General features: G+C 44.3%; 1 long non-coding RNA gene across 3 annotated transcripts in view; it reads right to left on the bottom strand.

The window, feature by feature from the left end:
- LOC142009497 (uncharacterized) overlaps positions 1 to 21,179 on the bottom strand; it is a 138,233-nt gene that overhangs the window by 66,567 nt on the left and 50,487 nt on the right. For all 3 annotated transcript variants that reach the window (XR_012644492.1, XR_012644494.1, XR_012644493.1), the window contains 2 exons: positions 17,500 to 17,635; positions 16,686 to 16,879 (listed from right to left, as the gene is read on the bottom strand). This is a non-coding gene — a long non-coding RNA (uncharacterized LOC142009497). The remainder of the gene's footprint in view (positions 1 to 16,685; positions 16,880 to 17,499; positions 17,636 to 21,179) is intronic.

Raw genomic sequence — 21,179 nt, forward strand, 5'->3', positions numbered from 1 at the left:
TTCAAATTCAAATTCAATCCAACTTTCGCAAGCTTACTTTGACCTTCTTCCTGCACACCTGACAGCAGTGCACAATGAAGCGGCCATACTTGGAGGGTCACCGCGTAGCTTTTTGGGTTACATATGGGACACTTCTGGAGGCTAACCAATTCAAATTAAGGACATGATTCTTCCACACTAGCCTTTAGTCAAGATTTTAAATTCGAAATAGACACTATACCCATCCCATTATATCGATATTCTGTAATTGGCTTTATGGCTCAATAAATCAAGTTAACAGAATTAAGTTTTAATATCGAGCTAAAGCCTTGAAATGTGTATTTATCTCATAGTGTATATGCAGCCTGGACATTTTCCTAAAAGGAATTATTTAGGGGGAAGTTCTGTAACCTCTGTTTCATGAGAGGTGAAACTGGATGAGCACAATGGCCTCAAAATCTCTGGAAAAACATGACAAAGGGCAGGGAACTGAGGTACAAATCCTAAAAACACTTATGCTTGAGGAATCTCACAGATTTTGATGGGCTTCTTCACATACCGAAGGGCAATTACACATACAAGAATCTGATAGATCAGAGCCTAAATGTATTGCATGCAGGGTGGGGATACACATACATAGGAAGGCTGCAGCTAAGTTAGGAAATAAACCCAGATCTCCCATGTCCCTGACCCATGCTTCAACCACAAGACCAGCCTTTCTTATATCTAGTTTTTCCTCTCTTTGACTAAGAATGATAGGATGAATTAATTTGCCCCTACATTATAACTCAAATAATTATTCTTCCTCTCTGGTGTTTCACATTCATTTCTAATGTGTGTTAAGTTTTGATTCTTTGTTTTATTCAAACACCTGTTTTGCAGTGCTAACAAAACCTGAGTAAAAGTCTTGAATATGAAACACATACAAAAATGCTCCCTCCCCTCCAAAAAGAGGGGCATTCATGCAGAGGCCATCAATAAGTAAACATGGCTTAGTATAAGGTTTCTTTTGTTTAGTTTATCGGTGTTGAGAAATCTTCTTGATTTATTTATGCTTGTATCTCATTTCCTTACTCAGTTTCAAAGATGAAGTACAGGAAAAAACAGCCAAGGCACACTTAGTAGGCTAAAGCCTCCAATCTTCTTCCCAATGGAAATAAGCAACAAAATCACATTTCAATACAAAGATTTCATTATGTTACTAATTTTTCTTAATTCTATTTAATGTAACTACCTCTGCTATAGAATGTATAGTATTCTATGCATGAATTCCACATAGTCTTTAAAATAACATTCCTATCTATCTGTGCTGTAAAAATGCAATTTACTGTGGTGATTCAGAATTAACCTTAACTTACTATAGACTACCCCCGTGCCATCAACACATTGGCCTGTCCAGTTCTTCCACTGATTATGGTTACTTGATAGTCATGGTACTTCTTGCCAGGTGGTGCCAGCACATTCAGTACTCTATGTTCCTGTCTTCTGTAAATTCTTTGTTAGGCTTCTTCAATTTCTCTTTCCTCTGTTGGGTACTCCATTCATTGTTTGGTTAACATGTCTCCTATTTTCTATGCAGTGCACAGATTTGATACTTTCTTACCTGCGCTGATCAATCAGCTCTTTTACTCTCACATTTGTTATTTTGTTTCTCCAGGAAATGTGCAATATCTTTCTTAGCTACCTGTGATGGGCAACCTTTCTGTTAGCCACTGTCATTGGTCAAGTCTCTGCTCCATAGAGTAGCATGCTCAGTAAAACAACACAGTGTAATCTGATATTTAGATGGAGACCTTTGTTTGGTCAGATGGTAGTCACACTTCCAAAGGTGTTGTTTTCCCTAATCTTATATCAGTATTCTTATCACAGCCACCTTCAAACTTCATCACACTTTCCAGTAGCAGAACTCTTCTACCTGTTTGCTTTTTCTCCATTCACAAACACCTTTGCTTTTGTTGCCCCATATCCTTTCATCATATTCTTGGTTTTCTCTGCATTTACTTTCAATCCATTTTTTGCTGCTTCCCACTCTATCTCTGATAGAAGGGTGATCAATCTAATCTGTCATACTTAATAGAGCAACATCAACAACAAAAATCAATATAATAATTATGATTTAAATGATTTCCAGTGCTTATGATCCTGACATACCTCACAGTGATAATGCAATACCATTGGCAATGAAGAAATAGGGACTGCGTACAGAACAGTGCTCTAAGGGAAGATTCGGAATGCGGGAACAGAGAAATACCTAGATAAGGGAATCAAAGGGATAGCCACAGAGATAGAAGAGGCAATCGAGCAGACTGTTCTGGAAGAAGAAAAGATCAGTAAGAAGTGAATTATGCAGGAGACTCTTAAGTTTGTTGAAGAAAAGAGAGCGTTGAAGATCAGAAGGGATGTTTCCGAGAGGGTGGAACAGCAATAGAGAGTGAAATGCAATGAAGTAAGGAAAGCAGTCAGTAAGAATAAGGTGAAATGGTTAGAGGAGCAGTGTGAAGGTATAGAGGGGTATTATGGCGACTGTAAGACTAGGGAGGTATATAAGATTATGAGGAATATTAATAGGAAGTTCCAGCCAAAGCACATTGTGATCAAATACAAGAACGACAAGGTGCTCGTGAACAAGAAGGTTGTGCACCAATGGATGAGATATTGCACACATCTGTACAAAGCACAGTTGGATCCAGGTGTCTCAGAGGGACTAATGGAAGAACTGAAAGAGATATCTCCACCAAGCATCACAAGTGAGACTTATATTTTGAAAGAGGAAGTAGAAAGAGCAGTAAAATGACTGAAGAAAAACAGAAGCCCTGGAAATGATAAGATCACAAGAGAGAGATTCAAATACAGCAGAGAAAGTATGATTCAGCAAACACACAGACTACGTAATATAGCATGGAAAGAAGGGAAGGCACCTAAGGAATGGACAAGATCTGTGCTTGTGACAATACACAAGAAAGGAAGTGCATTGGAATGCAAGAACTTCAGAACAATTCCCCGAACGAGTCATCTAGGCAAGGTGCTGACGATGATACTGATGGGGAGACTGAGATCGCAGATAGACGAACATCTAGCAGACGAGCAAGCAGGATTCAGGAAACATAGAAGTACCATACAGCAGATATTGGCACTAAGACTGATAGTGGACAAAGCCTGACGAAAGAACAAGAACATCTACAATTGCTTCATCGATTTTCAGAAGGCCTTTGACAGTATAGATCAGAAAGTGACTTGGGCAATGTTGGAGTTGTACAGAGTGGATAGCAGACTGATATGGTTGTTGAAGGATATCAATGACAATACAGAGGCAGCGGCAAGAATGTGGAGAGAGATGGGAAGTTGGTTTAGAATGAGAAGAGGTACAAGACAAGGAGATCCGATATCGCCCAGTATCTTCATCACACACCTAGAGGGAGTGATGCATATGATCAAGGAAGAGGTAGAAGGGATATCTGTGCGCAAGATGAGAAGCAACAACTTGAGGTTCACAAATGATATAGTTACCACTGAAGAAGATGAAGAGAAGTTAGCAAGAACAATGCAGGTGCTAAACAAGGAAGGGAAGTGTTACAGACTGATTATGAACATTGATCAAACAAACACAATGCTATATGGAGATAGAGAAACAGAACGGAAGATCAGTGTAGATGGGATTGAACTAGTGAACGTAGAGAAGTTCATGTATCTGGGAAGCAACATGACATATGATCTAGCCCAGGGGTCTGCAAACGAAATCATGAGAAGAGCCATTTTTTCAAATTCAGTTACAAAATCAATCCTTCAAGAGCCGCAATACACATGAATACAAGATAGTCCTTAATAAATAGCGTCAAACTGTGGTTTTTATCACCTCTCTTTTAAGAACAGGGCACAAACCATGATTTGTGCCAGTTAGAAATTTGTTAACCCCATCTCCAGTCTTTACCCACCTCAGCCCCCAAATCCTCCCCCTATTGCCAGGCTTTACCCCCCATGCCGCAAACCTGCCCTCCCATCACCAGGATTAATCCCTCTGAGCACCAGCCTCCTCCCCTGCCTCCAGAATTAACTCTCCTGAGCCCCAACCTCCCTGCCTCTGCCATCAGGCTTAGATCCTCTGATTCACAACCTCCACTCCCGGGGGACTTAACTCACCTCAGCGCACAGTTCTTCTGCAGTCGCTGTCTCCCCCTGCTGCTCCCTGCCACCACCACCGCCTCCTTCTCAGTGTGGCTTTCACCGCACGGGCACAGTGAATTTTAAAACTGGAGGCCAAATAGCATCAACCAGACAACTAATAGTATTTTTGGTTCATAAAGGGACAAGTAAAGGCCTCTCGAACTGGGCTGATAAACAATCTGAGAATGGTAAGTTAACTACCAGTGTTGACACAAGCATAAACAGATAAAAAACTGGTCATCAACAAGTTTAGGCTAGAAATTAGATGAAGGTTTCTAACTATCAGAGGAGTGAAGTTCCTGAAGAGCTTTCTAAGGGAACAGTTGGGACAAAAAGCCCAACTGGCCTCAAGACTATTGTTACCTGTAACTGAGTGCTAAGGTGGCCACCTAGGAGAGATTCAGGTGCCACCCAGCTGATCAGAAGAAAGCCCACAGCCTTCACACGTTTCTACCAGTGGTGCACATCCACACATGCCTTGGCACACAAAACAAAATGTACTCTGTCCCTGGATGGAAAAAATTGAGGGAACGCTGCTCAAAGCTGAGATTGATAAACTTATGGAGGGAATGGTATGATGAGACTGCCAACAGTGATGTAGCCCATCAAAGAGTACTTGTAGCAAATACCCCCATGGCCAGAGTTGGCACACTAGTTGGGGATGGTTCTGGATCACTACTGAGAATTCCTTCCCAAGTCTCTGGCTGGTGGATCTTGCCCTCATGTTTAGGGTCCAACTGATCACCACAGCTACGTCTACACGTGAAGCCTACATCGAAATAGCTTATTTCGATGTAGCAACATCGAAATAGGCTATTTCGATGAATAACATCCTCCAGGGCTGGCAACGTCGATGTTCAACTTCGACGTTGCGTGGCACCACATCGAAATAGGCGCTGCGAGGGAACGTCTACATGCCAAAGTAGCACACATCGAAATAAGGGTGCCAGGCACAGCTGCAGACAGGGTCACAGGGCGGACTCAACAGCAAGCCGCTCCCTTAAAGGGCCCCTCCCAGACACAGTTGCACTAAACAACACAAAATACACAGAGCTGACAACTGGTTGCAGACCCTGTGCCTGCAGCATGGATCCCCAGCTGCAGCAGCAGCAGCCAGAAGCCCTGGGCTAAGGGCTGCTGCCCACGGTGACCATAGAGCCCCGCAGGGGCTCGAGAGAGAGCGTCTCTCAACCCCTCAGCTGATGGTCGCCATCGCAGACCCCGCTATTTCGAAGTTGCGGGACGCGCAACAACTACACGGTCCCTACTTCGATGTTGAACGTCGAAGTAGGGCGCTATTCCTATCCCCTCATGGGGTTAGCGACTTCGACGTCTCGCCACCTAACGTCAAAGTTAACTTCGAAATAGTGCCCAGCGCGTGTAGCCGTGACGGGCGCTATTTCGAAGTTAGTGCCACTACTTCGAAGTAGCGTGCACGTGTAGACACGGCTCACATTTGAATTAAGAAAGGAATTTTTCAGCAGGTCAGATTGGCAGACAACCTTTTTTTTTTCATTCGTTTGTTGACTTGCCTTCCTCTGGGGCACATGCTTGTTTCAACTAGACTAAATGGTGGATTACCTGTAACTTGAGTCTTTAAATCATTATTTGACGACCTCCGTAACTCAGCCAGAGGTTAAGGATCTACCACAGGTGTGGGTGGATGAGGTTCTGTGGCTTGCAATATGAAGGAGGTCAGATTAAGTGATCACAATGGTTGTTTTGGCATTAAAGTCTTTGGCTGTTTCTACACAGGCCACTTTCTTCGAAAGTGGCATGGTAATACACAGCCCAAAATATGCTAATGAAGCATGGATGCAAATTCCCCGTGCCTCATTAGCATACGGTCACGTGATTTGGAGTCCGGAAGACGTTCTTCCAGACTCCAAAATGCTGTGTAGAAGCACAGCCCCGGGGGAGCTTCCAGAAGGAAGTCCTTCTTCCGGAAGCCCCTTCTTCCCAAAAATTAGCTGCCAGACCCCTGCGCCCTGATCTACCTTGCTGGCGTTTCAACAGCCCCCCATCAGTACACCCACCTGGTGAACATGAACGGGATAGAAACAACTACATTGGTAGACTCTAGAAGTGCAGTCACTTTGGTATCGGGGATGTTACTGGCACAGGACCAACTGACCCAGGCCAAACGCACAGGGATCTTTTGTGTTCATGGGGATGTTAATTATTATCCAGCCATCCTGGTAAAGACAGAGGTCCAAGGTAGCGTCACAAACATAAATGCAGGAGTGGCTCCCAGGCTCCCCTACCACGTGGTCACAGGACAGGACTTCCTCAGGTTCAATAACCTACTATGGCACAACGGGGCCAAAGGGGATAGCCCAGTCCCAATCTTTTGTGAATTTTCCCAGGACCTATTCTCAGTGCTCAAGAAGGCCCATAAGATGAGGCAGGAGAGAAGGGCAGCCAAGAGGCTGGGAACCAGGATATTTGGCCACAATCTGAAGCAGGTACTGGCAGGCGGGCAAACCCGCCCGACTACTAGGGAAGAAGGCAGGGAAGTAGGTGAGCTAGAGGCGTGGCCTAGCTCATAAGGGGAGGGGGACAAGGCAGGTCCCCCGACCCTGAACATGTGGGTCTCCCTTGGAAAACATTTGGGCAGGATTAGGCCAATGACCCAGTGTTCCAGAATGTCCGTAAGGAGGTGGTTGAGGTTAATGGGATCCCTGTGGAGGGAAGGAGCAAAGGTATGGGCCTCTACTATGTAATTAAGGGGGACTTGTTGTACAGAGTGGCCCGGATACAGGACCACAAGGTAGAACAGCTTTTGGTACCTCGGAAGCACTGCAGGGCGGTAATGGAGTTGGCCCACAGCCACTTGTTTGGGGGACATCTGGGGGTGGATAAGACCCTGGACTGCATTCTGAGGAGATTCTTTTGGCTGGGGATCTATAAGGAAGTCCGGAAATATTGTACTCCCTATCCAGAAGTGCCAATCACACGGGCCCCGACTACACCTGCGGGCCCCGATGGGATCCCTACCAATCATCAAGGTCCCCTTTGAGAGGACTGCCATGGACATAGTTGGCCAATAGAGAAGTCTGCATGGGGCCACCAGAGCATCCTAGTTTTTGTGGACTATGCCACCAGGTATCCAGAGGTTGTGTCCCTGCGCAATACCTGTCCAAAACAATAGCGAAGGAGCTGACCCAGATTTTCTCAAGGGTGGGTATACCCAAGGCAATATTAACTGATCAGGGGACCCCCTTTGTGTCCAAGCTCATGAAGGACTTATGTACCCTGCTCTGAATATGCATCCTGAGGATGTCAGTCTATCATCCCCAGACTGGTGGCCTCGTCAAGCAATTTAACAGAACTCTGAAAAGTATGATAAGAAAAGTGGTGAGCCGGGACGGCACAGACTGGGACTTGCTGCTGCCATTTCTCATGTTTGCTGTAGGGAACGTCCCTCAAGCTTCTATCAGTTTTTCCCCATTTGAGCTCTTGTATGGGCGTAACCCCCGGGGAATTCTGGACCTCGCCAAAGAGGTCTGGGAGGAACAGCACAACCCAGGGCAGAACATCATTGACCATGTGCTGCAGATGAGAGACCAAATTGCCAGTGTCACCCCAACACTGCGGGAATACTTAGGGGAGGTGCAGAAAGCCCAACAAGCCCACTACAACCGGCAAGTGACACTCCGGAAATTCCAGGTGGGAGACCGGGTGATGGTCTTGGTGCCAACAAACAAGAGTAAACTCCTAGCCAGGTGGCAGGGTCTGTATGAGGTGATAGAAGTTGTTGGTCAGGTGGATTATAAGGTCCAGCAGCCTGACCGACAGAAGCCAGAGCAGATATATCATGTCAACTTGTTAAAACCATAGCGGGACAGAGAAATACAGCTGGCTGTTCTGGGAGCACCAGTACAAGATGAGAATCCCCAGAAGCAAATGGGGATATCTCCTGAGTTGACCCCCGACCAAAGCATGGAAGTAGTTGACATGATGGAGTGAAATGGTGATGTGTTTTCAGCTAAACCCGAAAGAACAGCAGAGGTATACTGTGACATTGTCACAGATCCAGGAGTTAAAGTGAATGTCAAGCCCTACTGGATACCTGAGGCAAAGAGAGGGGAGATCCAAGCAGAGGTTAAGAAAATGCTGGAGCTGGGCATCACTGAAGAGTCGTACAGGAAGTGGTCTAGCCCTGTCGTATTGGTACCCAAGCCCGATGGAAGCCTACGGTTTTACAATGACTTCTGAAGGCTGAATGAGGTATCGAAGTTTGACACCTACCCCATGCCATGGGTAGACGAACTGATTGACCAACTGAGAAAGGCTCGACTTCTGTCCACCCTTGATTTGAGGGCTACTGACAAATTCCTCTGACCCCAGGGGCCAAAGAGAAGACAGCCTTAACCCCAGACGGACTCTTCCAGTACACCGTCATCCCCTTCGGTCTGCATGGTGTGCCCGCAACGTTCCAAAGACTCATGGACAAGCTATTGCGTCCACATGCCAAGTATGCAGCTTCCTACTTAGATGATGTCATTGTCCACACTCCAGATTGGGACACGCACCTTGAGAAGGTGGAAGCTGAGTTGGAGACCCTGAGGAAAGCTGGCCTTACGGCGAACCCCACTAAGTGTGCAGTCAGGTTAGTGGAAGCCAAATACCTCGGGTATATTGTAGGAAGGGGTGTGGTAAGACCCCAACTTAACAAAGTAGAGGCAATACAAAATTGGCCCTCTCCATCCCGAAAGAAGGTCAGAGCCTTCTTAAGGCTGGCTGGGTACTATCACTGGTTCATTCCCCACTTTGCTTCCAGGGTGTACCCATTGACTGACTGGATCAGAGCCTGGGGCCCTGATAATGTACAATGGACCCCAGCAGCCCAGGAGGCTTTTATAGACCTGAAAACTGCCCTTTGCAGTGACCCCGTCCTCATTGCCCCTGGTTTTAAGATGGAATTTATCCTCCAGACCAATGCCTCAGAAGTCGGGCTAGGGGCAGTATTGTCACAGATGGTAGGGGAAAGCTTAGCAGAAAGCTCCTGCCACATGAGCAAAGATATGCCATCATGGAGAGAGAATGCCTCATGGTGAAATGGGCCATAGATGACTTACGCTATTACCTCCTGGGGCGGAAGTTCACCCTGGTCACCGATCATGCACCCCTACAATGGATGTACCGCAACAAAGACAAAAACTTGAGGGTCACCAGATGGTTCCTCTCCCTGCAGCCCTTCAATTTCAAGGTGCAACACAGATCCAGAAGCCAAAATGGAAATGCAGATGGCTTGTCCAGAGTGCACTGTTGCCTGAGCCAAGCAGCCCAACCCCAGGGTGTTGAGCAGTGGGGGGGGATGTGTGGCAGGGCCAGGGTGAAGAAAGCCCAAAGAAGCAGAAGGGCCTGTGGGGCAGTCAGAGAGCACTGGGTAGGAGATGGCTCAGCCTAATTAAAGCCAGCTGGCCCCAATGACTGGGCCAATAAGAGGCCTTTACAACCTTCCACAGTGGGAAGAGCAGGGAGAGAGAGTGAGAGGTGAGCAGAGAGATGCAAGGAGACAGGAGCAGAGGAGAACAGCAGGCACACTGGAGATCACAGATGAAGAGCATGAGGCTCTACAAGAGCTACAGTGGGGACCTGTGACTGCTACGGCCTGGAAAAGGTACCGGGTGAATCGCCTGGGGAAGTGGCCCACAGAGGAGAGCTGCTGTGCCAAGGGCTAAGGGAGTAATCTCCACCCACTGGCAGCTGCACAGGGTCCCTGGACTGGACCCCAGCACGAGTGGGCAGGGGCCGGGTTCCCCCCAGACCACCCCTTTCCCCAGCGAGGGCAACAGGGCCCTTACGGGGTCCTAATGGACTGACCAGAGGACAGAGGCCCAGAAATTGGGCTGACTTTGTCACGCTGTCCATTTAATCCTCTGCAGCGACTTCTGTCTTTTAGCAGCATCAATGCTTTTCTGCTCATTAGCCTTTAGGTACACAGCTGCTGGAACTGAGATTTCAGCCTGAGACTACACACTCACATTAGTGGGGCTCTGGCTGAAACATTAAAAGTAGTTCTGTAGCCCTTACTACAAGGCTCACCTCTGGCTGGAGCTCAGGCTCTGAACTGCACCCTCCTCCTCAGGCTTTGGAGCCTGAGCTGCAGCCCAAGCCAGAAGGCCTACATTGCTATTTTTGCAAAACCCACTAAGGCAAGTCTGTCAACCCAGGCTGCAAGACTCGCTCCCAGCAGCTGTGTAGACATACTCTTTATGTCTGGATAGAAGGCCAGATCCTCATACTGTGTAAACCACCATAGCTCCAAGACTTTTCTGAGGTGAATTATATACCAGTCAGTGGGGCCAACAGCCACCACAGGCCCAGTGGGGACAAGGTCTTGGAGGGTCCGGCTCTATGTTCCTGGAAGGGGCAGGGCCTGAGGCAGAAAGGGTGGGGCCCAAGAACAGTCAGCCCTTAGTGCTGCCCAGAGCACAGCACTGGCTCCCCAGCCCTCTGAAGCTACTTTTCAAAGAGGCCTGCACCTCCTAGCCACAGGCACTTTTATTGCAGCACCAGTGGTGGGCAGGAGCTCTAGGCTCCTTTGAACCACTGGACCCCTATGCAGTTGCCCCCTTTTGACTCCTCCTGTCAGCAGGCTTGATACCTGCTGAGAATTTCACCCACACTGTCTTTCATCCCAAGCTTCCTTGTTCTGCATATACAAAGTGCAGCCATGCAGTGAGTTGTGTGGGTGCGGTGGTGCAGCCTACAGGCATCTGCCACAACAAGCAGCTCTGAGCTTGTACTGTTGTTTAAGTTACCAAGATGGGAGTGTGCATGTAATTCTTTAGATGCACGTGGAAGAGGGGAGGGAGGATTGCATTTAGTCTCCAGCCATCCAGCTATCATTGTACGGAGCAAATCCATGTTCAAGTGTGTTCAAATGACTTATGGATGACAGGGAAAGGCAGATGTGTGGTAAGTACCCAACCTCAGCATCTGCCTTTCACTCTCTGCCTGGCACCTCAGCTGGCTTGAAAATCACATTTATTTGAGGCTACTCATTCCTTTGTGCTGCTTGATTTCCCTTTGCAAAGCTTTGGGAAGATCATTCTCTTAATGCCTCAGGTGTGACACAGTGTAGGTGGAACCATATGCAAGCATTGAGCTTCTGCCAGGATCAAGGTGTGGTGTGATCTCTCCCTTACCAGGTTGGGGCAGCTTTATTTTCTGCCAGGCATTAGATGTCAATCTATCTCCTAGCTTACACCAGTATTGAAGCACCATATGTCCACCTATTGCCCCGTATTATCTGGGTAACAATGAACTTTTCTTTTTTTTTTTTTTTTGATCCTGACCATACAATAGGTTACTCAATCTACAACTGGCTCCAGTTACACCTACTTATGCATGTTCTGCACATCTTATGCCTTTGGGCAAATCCAGAATACCTATTACATTGCCATATATGAGCACATTGACTTTTATCCACAGTTTCAGTAGCTCTGAATTTTGCCCACTGAGTGGTTGGAATGGCCTAAGTCTGGTTCCACAGGTCTTCTGAAGACAAGGATCCCAATGGGCTGCCAATCTGGGGCCTGTCAATTTATGTCTGGGGGTTTAATTTTTAAATCGGTTAACAAAAAATTTAGGCTAATTATCACCTGGATGCTATAGCAACATGTGTTAGATAAACATATATCAGAAAAAAATTCCAAACAGCAAAGCCTGTGAAGATGGAGAAATAATCTACCAAGAAAAGTGGTGGAAGCCTTGTAAAGTGCGTAATTTCCAAGTGAATTTGCCAAAGCACTTGAAAACATAATATAGCTACCTGTTGTACAGTGGCAGAGAAATGGATAAAATTATGATGATTGTACGTCTGCTGCACATGGATGTTAACATAAAAAGGAAAGTGTACTTTTCAGTTCACAATAGGATTTAAGCTTTACTAACATGAAATCAGATTACCTCCTTTCTAATGTATATTGAACAGAGCACTGATTAGATATTTTGTTTCTTTTTTTACTGGGGCTTTACTGTTCACAAGTATGATACTTACAACACAAAGCAATGTGTAACATTACCAGTTGAATACTTTCACAGTTTCAGTGCATTATGAAACTGTAAACAGAAATACAGCTCTGAGTAGCTAAGATTATGTATTCTCTAAGAAAACAAGTACAGAAGCATTTGATTTTATTTTCAATCCTAAATAAAAATTGTAAGAGGTTTAGGCTGCAAGCTTTATGATAACAGTATTACCAGTTCAAATACCCAAGATATATTAGTTTGATTGTACTGTAAAGCTGTGTACCAAATGTCCCACAGGTCAAGACCACTTGCTGTAATAAAGCATTGGCAAGAATGAATGGAGTGCAATATAATCGGGGGGGCTTTGTTATCTTCAGCCTCCTAATGAATAACTACACGACATCCACTGGTCTTGGACATGACAGGCATATGGTGTTTGTAAATAAATAAAGAGGCTGATGATACAATTACGTTGATATGACTGCATTCAGTAGCTGGTAACATTTGGTAAGCTGGCAAGCTGTCTATTCCTAGCGATCCTGTCATAATAAAATAAAATGTCTACATAAAAATGATTAATTGCAGGTGGTAGCCTTTGAGGTGTCTTCAGTTGAACCATGTTATTGCTTTTCCCAAAAGAAACATTAGACAGATTTTTAATTTAGAACTTCAGATGCATGATTATCAATTATTAAAGTTGCCCTAAGTTATCGGCCACAAGTTTGTGCTTTTAATATTAAGGACCTCAGTACATCAACATCTAAATGTACTGCTTCGAAATTGCTTATTCATAGCATTCAGATACATTTATTTATACACAGCTGCATATTGCTTTAGGATTTCTTAGCCCCAGATTCTCACATACATTTAAATTCCTAACTCAAATTGATTTCAATGGGAATTAAGTGCCTAAATACCTTTGATAATCCGGCCTTTAGTGCCTACACATTTTCTGAAATGGCCATGGATGTATTTATTATAGTACTGTTGCCCCTGTGCTGAACAGTATCAGAATCCAGGTCCTTGCAGATCATTTTCCCCACATAGCACACAAATCTGTGGGGTGGAGTCAGTAATTTCTTCAGAGTAATTTGTTCATTTATGTAGGGGTGCTAGGTTTCTAATCACACAAGACCGAACATCCTTGCCATGCCCCTGCTCTGCAGCCCCACCCCTCACCTTATCCCTTCTGAGAGGGCCCTCTCCGCCTTTCATTGTTGGTCTCCTGCCTTCCATCACTTTCACTAGGTTCAGGTGTGAGAGGGAAGTAGACTCCAGCTGGGGGTTCAGCCTCTGGGGTGGGGCTGGGGAAGATGGATTGGGGATGCAGGCTGTGGCAAGGGGTCGGAGTATGGGAGGGGCCTCAGTTCTGGGGCAGGGGGTTGGGATGCAGGTGGGACTACAGGCTCTCCAGTGGGACTGCGAACGAGGGACTTGGGATGTGAGAGGATCAGGCTGGAGCAAGTACTTGGAGTGAAGGAGGGGGTTTGGGACACAAGTGCCGACTGGGCAGCACTTATCTCAGGCAACTCCCGGAAGCAGACAGCATGTGCCTACGATCCCAAGGTAGAGGCTGGAGGTAATGTCTACTGCCCACCCCACAGGTACCACCACTGCAACGCCCACTGGCTGTAGTTTCCAGCAGTGGGAGTTCATGGCAAGGGCAGCATGTGGAGCCTCCATGGCCACTCCAGCACCTAGGAGCCAAACATGCGGGCTGTTTCCAGAAGCTGAGAAGAGCCAGGGCAGACAGGGAGCCTGCCTTAGCCTCACTGTGCCACCAACCACATTGTTAGCAGCCCAGTCAGTGCCACACCAAAGTCCCTTTTTGACCAGGCATTCCAGTCAAAAACCAGACACCTGATTACCCTGTACTTCTAAGATGTAAATGAGTGCTGTTTCCTCAAGCAAATAACACACAGAGGTGTGTGTAGGAGCAAACTATATAATGCAGGTGCTGAGAGCATAGATATAGATGTAAAGATCAGGCCTCACACCACAGCACCCCTCAACCTCAGAGTTCCAGAACCTATTCCTATGCACCTTTTACCTAGCAAATCCTTAGTCTAAATAGACCATACGGTTTAAAATGGCGTGCCTAGGCTTCCACTCCTTTGTACAGAATCTGTGTGACAATAAAGAACCTCAGAGCTTCACCTGCCAGGCAAAAAAACAAAGCTTTGACTCCTCAGATTCCCTGAATGGCTCTCTGGGAGCAATTACTACATGGAATCTTCAGTTCTTTTTTGGGATGTTTTTCCTGAATGTTTTTACAGCCATGATTCCTAACAATTCTCAGCACTATAAATTCTCAAGGAACAGATATAACAATAACTAATTAACCCACAGAACACTGCTGTAAGTTACAGCAAGAGAAACTGAATATTGCATTTCCTGCAACATAGTTGAACAGATAGAGATACAGAGTGTGGCAAACCAAGCCTCGCTCATTGTCCCGTGCTACCTCCCCACCCCCAAAAGAAAAAAAAAAGTGCATGCATACCTCTTGAACAGAGTTTCCTACAGCCAGAGAAGGGACAAGAACACAAAACACCAAAAAGTCCACTGAAAGCAAAGTTCCTTGAGAAGTACTTCATTACTATGAACTAGATTCTTACGATTATTTCATCATTAACTTCAACTGATATTTACTTTCAACTATTAAAGACTTTGGCAAAGATTCCAAGTACTCACCCATCAAATAGCAACCTCAGTCTTTGAGTCTAATTCTGGTCTCACTTTAGTGCAAATTTGTTTTTCAGAGTTTATTAATTTCATGTTTCAGGGTTTAACAGTAGCAATGTAAAATGATGTTTACGCAGAAAAATCAGGGGTTTTCAGGTATCTCTGTACATACCGTAATTAATAATGTATATTGATACGTTACTCATTATAGTAACATACACTGCAACAAGTAATCTCTGGAATGTTACCTAGTGTGTTTTAAAGTACTAGTGTTTCAAACAGTCAAGTGCATTCGGGAAATTTTAGTGAACACCAACTGGCTCTACAGGACCCAATACACTCTCATAGGCCACGTTACTGATCTCTATTGTAGACAAACTTTGATTACAAGTAACTGTCTCCAGTGTTTTTCTGGTGTTCACTGAATAAACATTCAGTTAGTGTTTTTAACAAGGAATGTTTTATTGGTGTTTATTATTTCAAATCTAAAATCAGAAGTCTTGATTCATGAACAAACTGCATCAACGAGACAGTTAGTCAGCAGAGTTAAAAAGAATGAGCTCAAAAGTAGGCTAAGTGGCCTCCATTTTGGTGTGCATGCAAAATTATGTATGATGCGATGTATTTACACTATTGATGAAAGATTTTTCCATTAAGGTGATTTACCCAGACACTCTTAGTGGTGCCTGGGCCCCACAACACATAGAGGACACACTACGAAATATTTGCATTGCATCATTGTCACGATGGCACATAATCTCCTAAGTACATTCCACACCAAAGATTAAACTCCGCTGCTGTGTGTGTGCAGCCCCATTAGTTTCCATGAGCTTAGCCCCCACATTACTACTATTAAGACTAATTATTACCCAAGGTATATACCCATTAAAGTGAAATTAATGAACTTCTACTCCTTCCATGGTCTATGTTTCTGTCTCTGATAATGTTGTTGTTTTGTGTCATACTATGAAAACATGCAATTCTCCTTGGAAATATGAAAGGAAAATCAACAGGCACACAGAATACATACCAAATAGGAAAATCTCTGGAAGCAGAAGTCAATTTCAAAATGGCTATTTTAGGGAGGGAAGGACTATGGTTCTGCCAGATTTAAAGAGCCAGTCACAAAAAGGCATGCTGGGAGAAAAAAGTTCTTTAAGAACATAGCCCTCATGAGGGAGGGAACTAGTCAGGACAAGACAAACACAAAGGGTGGCCCAAATCCAAAAAGAAGTTGCAACATCCTGTGTTTTTAGACACCTAAGTTAGGTGTTACACTCACAGGCATATAACACTGATCCACACAACCTGAGTCAGGTGCCCAGACTCGTTATACAATCTATGGGAAATGATAGGTGCCTTATCACATGATCCATGAAAGCCAGTACTCCAGTCAGGGAACCACCTCAACTAGCCAATAGGAGATGGGCAACCTAGCCCCTCTACTAGAGGAGAAGGGAGACACTCCTCTCACCCCAAATCCTAGCTCCCAGGTGATGCAGCACTCACTTCATCTCTACTGATGAATCTGTTCCACTGCAGTCATACGAAGAGCTATTCAGCCCAAGAAAAAGATCAAGTGTGTCTGATTCTGTAACCCTGTGGTTAGGTTATCTGGGTAGAAGTTCCAATGTCCAGCCCATTTGCTCCTGAGAATGTACTAGCCCAAATTCAGATTTCTCTCCATAAATTATAAAGCTGAAAGAGATCATTGACATCATCTAGTCCAGAGGTCACAACCTTTCTGAGGCAGCATGCCAAAATGTGACCTTTTGACATCTACGTTCAGTCTGGGTGTCAGTGATACTTTTTGAAGTCACTAATAACCCTTCATACAACAGCTCCATTAATAAATAAATAAAGAATCGGAACTTTACCGTTTATGTGGTGGGTGGTAGAATTTGCTGGTCTTTTGTTAATTCACAGGCTGCATAGCTTTACGCAAGCTCTCAGCTGCATGGGAGAGAAGAGATGGGGCTGAGCTCCCTCCTTGTATGCTGATGAAAATTGACTTGTGTGCCGGTCTTGGCACCTGTGCCAGGGATTGCTGACCCCGATCGACTCTGAACTCCTGTATAACAGAGCCCATAAGGTTAAATAGCTTTACACAGTTACATTTTGTTAACAATTAGCACATTAATATACTGTAGTTTGTATGTGTCCATGCAACAATTATTACAATTTTCAGAGAAAATACCGACTTTAATCAATACACATATAATTAAATGTTTAATAGCTGTATTAGAATGAATCAAAATCAGCGGCTCCAACAGTCACCGCAGGCCCGGAGGGCTTGGCTCCCCATGCTCCCTCAGAGCCGTGGATAGAGCGGTGGCACAGTGCTCCATGGTGTTTTAAAGGGGCCTGGTGCTTTGGCTGCCACCACTGCTACTTGGGCAGTGGTTGGAGCTCCAGACCCCTTTGAAATGCAACTTCCCTCTCCTCCAGCCCCCACCCCAGTCAGCAGGCCTGATCAAAATAATACATATTAGGGGTTTTTTTAATAATACATATACTTTTGTATACTGGCTATTATGAAAATAAGAGTTACCAGTTTCTGCAGAATGAATTATTAAAATAAAGTGTATTAGTCAATATTTAAAGGGTTTTAGGTGATGACATTATTTTCATGTTAACAGTATCAATTTTAAAAAATTAACATTAAGTTGGCTAAGGGTGGACATCACTTACTGTTTTTCCCAAAAATATGGGTGGTGTGAAATGGCTTCAAAAATCCAAAACTCACAAGGCTTGGTTCTGCCTTTCAATACATCCCAGAGATCTCTGTTCTTTAGTTCACATGATGTGAAATATACTTCTGGTGGCTCTATGAGAAAACAGAGAACAAGTGCACCTCAAATGATTGTTTCCTTGCTTAAGAGAAGCTTAAACCCAGCTGAATTTCTCTGTAGAAGAATCCTCATAAACAATATCTTAATATCTGGCTTAATGATTGAGCTGATTGCAATTTATGGAACCAAAGATCCTGGTTTTAAACCTGCACAGGAAGTCCTTATTGCACGTGAGAAAACTATAGTATCCTTAAATTAGGAATCATGTGGTGAAATTTTATGGCTTACTTTATACTGCTGATCAGACTATGATCAGAACCATCCTTTTCCAATTCAGTTGTGATCAGTTTGGAATTTCCTGTTCAGTTCTGTCACTAGGTGACTCTTTTAGACAGGATGCTGCTGCACTTGTTCGTTATGCACCCAGAGCTAGCGTGTGATTGATGGAAACAAAAAGCTGGTAATGGTCAGTGTCTCCAATCTTCACATAAAAGCATAAAAACACCATTATATGCAAACTTGTTAGCTCCAGGAAAGAGAAAAATTCAAAACTACCCTGTTCAGCTGGATCTCTGTATGGAAGGCACATAGGGTAAGTCTACACTGTGATAAATATCCACTGCACTGAGTTTCACAGCTTTGGTCAGCTGACTCATTCTCACAGAGCTGAAAATAGCAGGGTAGCTGTTCAAGCTCAGGCACCGGACCCTCCTCCTCTTGTGTGGTCTAAGACCACGGTCCAACTCCAAACATCTACACTGCAATTTTATAGCCCTGAAGCCTGAACCTTGTAAGCCTGAATCAGCTGTCCTGGGCCAGCCATGGGTGGCCGCCATGCCAAGGGTCTTTTATTGCAGTGGACTCTGATCTAGTCATGGGTAAAGAAACAGTTAAAACCTATACCTCAGTGAGGGGGTTCCAACAAATGTGTCCTCTCCTGGTAAGAATTACAGAGAAAACAAGAACTCATCTGAGCCCAGGTTGGAAGTGATTGCTTCTCAAGAAAGAAGAAATATCAAAAACTAACTGTTCAGGAAACTGGTCCCCTCCCCTGCTATCTTTATGTATTTAGACTTATAACAAAAAGCAGCTATGCTAGCTTTCTAGGAGCATGATTTAACAAATACTGCCTAGGTAAACAGATCTTGAATCCCCCTTCCCCAGAATTAATAAATGTCACCTCTCTCCTTGGATTTACTTACATGTTTCCTGATCTAGACAAGGGCATGAGAGAGAACTTGCCTCCAGGAGACCTAGTTTTAACTTGTGGTAGATGTTTAGTGGGTGCAGGTTAGCCACTTCCTGTCATGGATGGTCAGCAGCTCTGGTTATAACTTTAAACGCACCATAAACAGCTGATCTTTCTAAACATGAGTTCATTGACTCAAGACAGCAAAATACTATAAAAAGCATTTTATTGGTGGAAGTGTTTCTGTTACAGTTCTTTCCAATGCATCTCAAAATAATTCATTCCCATATGACATTTGTTTTGGGTCAAGTCTTCCCTAGTAAAACTACTGTGACCTACTAAAAGAAAAACAAACAATCTAGTGTGGAATTTGAGAGGGAACTTTCTGAGCAGGACTTGACTTAACATTTTCCCTGGTGTGCTTTGTTCTATTAAATGTTATACCATGGAAAATGTACTGTAAGAGGGTATTTACCCCATTCCATCACCATTGCATAGCCACATCAACCAATGGGAGACTGTTCAATCTTGTACCCATCAAAAGTAATTTTTATTATGTTGTATAAGTCAGTGTGACAGTATTGCTGCATTTCATTCCTATATTAAGGTTAACCCATGGTACTTTTCTCTTTGCTTGGTATTTGCAAGTGGTAATTGAGGCCTAGATCCTGAAACCACATATGTGCTTAACTTTAGCATCGGTGTGAGCAGTCTTGTTAATACCAGTTTACACCTCACTTACAATTTGAATGGGATAACTCACATGTTTAAAGCTAAACAGGTGCAAGAGTGATTGAAGCATTGGAGCCCTGGTTGCAAAATAAAAATGCCGACATCAACTCATTGTACAGAGAGGCTAGGTGACAAACTCAGCTTTGCGGATCACCATGTAGTTCCTGTGATTTTTCTTAGGGCTGAAAGTTAAGCACTGTGACTCAGCATTGCGATGCCTTCATGAGTTCCACCTCATGTCCTCAAATAAGTGAAGAGATTAGGACAGACTCCTTCTATGTGAAGGGGCATGGAAATCAATGGAACATGGCACAGGTATAAAAACTTGAATGTGCCAAGCCCTGGGGTTTATGATGTCCATTTTTAAGCAGATTTCCCCTCTAGCACCTGCAAGGAATTGTGCTTGCAGGGAAGGAAAAAAAAGAGGGTATCACAATAGGGTCCCGTAATTCAAAAATGTCACCTACAAAGAACTCGACAAACCTAGAAGTCAACCCAACTTGAAATGTACAACTTGAGAAGTTTGAGTATGGGTCTTAGAGCACTGAGTAACGTTCCACATTGATAGGGATGCTTGAACTATACAAAGAAAAATCTCACACCAGGAATCATCATGTTCCTCTAACTTAAAAGCTGCTGAAAATTATTTTCTTGCTTTAGACAAATGCATCTAGGAAGAAGCTTTTTTTAAATAGGCCCAGTCAGCTCAAACAATTTATTCATGATCAGATGATTAGTTCATGACTGGGTCAACATAGACTCCATTTTGACTAAGTGATGCTAGGATTCACTAGAACAACAATATACTGGCTCTTCTGGAATGCTTTTCAACACATTTGAATGTTCCAGTTCTGCATATCTGTCTATGCTGAGTTTTCTTCTTTAAACTACAGTTATTTCTAACTCAAAAAGAAACTCATAGAATAACTGTGTGTGTGTGTGTGTGATATTTCTAGAAGTGAAAGGTGCTGCCACAAAGGTACTGCACCTATCCTTTTAAGGTAAACATATGAAGGAGCTAGAAAACACGCTAACAGGTATAGGGATAAACAAATTCCATACTTGGGAAGTTTATTAATATTTTGAATCAGGAAACAGCCAGGACTATTTCCAACTGGCTTAACCATGAACTCCTGACTGCTGTAGAGGGGAGGAAGGAGACTTCTCAAACTGCAGATCATGGACTACAAAAACAGTCTCTCTCATTCATGGAAGAGAGCATTTTGAAAAAAAATGCATGAGGGGAGGGTCTAGTGGTGCAGCTGGGCAATAGGACTTTCTTCTGTGAAAGGGCCTGCACAATGTAAGGGCTAAAGGAACTCTGCGGGTAAACTATGTCCTTTAAACTTGCAGGGCCTGCAGTTACTTTGGTAAGGGAAGCTGTAAAGAGACATAAATGTGACAATGAAGTCCCACTTGCACATGGACAGCTGACTTCTATTTATAGTTGGGGATGGGTTCAGAGAAAAAGGCCCAAGGGGTAAATGAGCAGAGAAGGATGGGGGTGGGGGAGCAGAGGGGAGTACTTAGGTGTAACAGTTCTATCCTGGTGCACCACTGCCTTTTACTCACCTTTCTCTCCCTTACTTCTACTCTCCTCTCCCACCCGTCCCCTGCCTCCAATTCCTCTACCTGCAGCGCAAACCCAGAAGCTCTGT

This window comes from Carettochelys insculpta, chromosome 2, assembly GCF_033958435.1.
Source record: "Carettochelys insculpta isolate YL-2023 chromosome 2, ASM3395843v1, whole genome shotgun sequence".
NCBI lineage: Eukaryota > Metazoa > Chordata > Testudines > Carettochelyidae > Carettochelys > Carettochelys insculpta.